Genomic DNA, 280 nt, shown 5'->3' with positions numbered 1-280 from the left:
CGTGACGAACGGCGATCCGGGCCCGTTTGCGAAACCTGCTGGCTCGCTTTCTCCTCAAATAGTGCCGCTCACCCACTACCACTGATTGTAGTGTATTACATGTGTAAAAGACAACTATGACAAATGCATAATTTTCAGTGCAATATAAGGCGTCTCAAGGTTAAAGGTGACGCTGGAAGGACCTCCTAATCTAAACCGTGAAAAACGTAGAGAGAGAGAGAGAGAGAGAGAGAGAGAAAAAGGTTTAATGACACGAAAAGAAAAAGAAAGCTCCTGTCAA

This window comes from Dermacentor andersoni, chromosome 11, assembly GCF_023375885.2.
Source record: "Dermacentor andersoni chromosome 11, qqDerAnde1_hic_scaffold, whole genome shotgun sequence".
In the NCBI taxonomy this organism is placed as follows: domain Eukaryota; kingdom Metazoa; phylum Arthropoda; class Arachnida; order Ixodida; family Ixodidae; genus Dermacentor; species Dermacentor andersoni.
The sequence above is the reverse complement of the archived record's forward strand: the minus strand, read 5'-3'. Positions refer to the sequence as shown.